This window comes from Acanthisitta chloris, unplaced genomic scaffold (genome assembly GCF_000695815.1).
Source record: "Acanthisitta chloris isolate BGI_N310 unplaced genomic scaffold, ASM69581v1 scaffold17432, whole genome shotgun sequence".
In the NCBI taxonomy this organism is placed as follows: Eukaryota; Metazoa; Chordata; class Aves; order Passeriformes; family Acanthisittidae; genus Acanthisitta; species Acanthisitta chloris.
Genome location: NW_008660078.1, coordinates 22,455 through 23,160, shown reverse-complemented (window position 1 = coordinate 23,160; position 706 = coordinate 22,455).

The window sequence follows — 706 nt, the reverse complement described above, 5'->3', positions numbered from 1 at the left end:
GGGTGCCAGGGCTGGAGCTGCCTGTGGATGTGGAGCTCAGAGGAACGATGGGGGACTGGGAGCCCGAGGAGGGGCTCTGCCCATTCGTTGTCAGTGGGGATGTGTGTCCTTGGCTTCGGGCTTCCATCATCTCAAGGAAGCTGTGAGGAAGAAAATACAAATGTAAGGAATGGAGAATCATGGCATCACAGTCTGGTTTGGGTTGGAATGACCTTAAAGCTAACCCTGTCCCACCCCCTGCCCTGGGCAGAGACACCTCCCACTAGCCCAGGTTGCTCCAAGCCCTGTCCAACCTGGCCTGGAGCACTTCCAGGGATGGGGCAGCCACAGCTTCTCTGGGCAACCTGTGCCAGTGCCTCAGCACCCTCACAGTGCAGAACTCCTTCCTAACATCTAATCTAATCTACTCTTCTTCATCTTAGAACTATTCCCCCTTGTCCTGTCACTCCAGACCCTTGTTCCAAGTCCCTCTCCATCTCTCTTGGAGCCCCCTTAGGTACTGGGAGAGGCTCTAAAGTCTCCCAGAAGCCTTCTCTACTCCAGGCTGAACTATCCCAATTTTCAGCCTGTCAGAGGAGCTCCAGCCCTTTAATCAACACTTCCAGGGATGGAGCAGCCACAGCCTCCCTGGGCCACCTGTGCCAGGGTCTCACCACCCTCACAGGGAAAACTTCTGCCTAAGATCTCATCTCAATTTCCCTCTTGC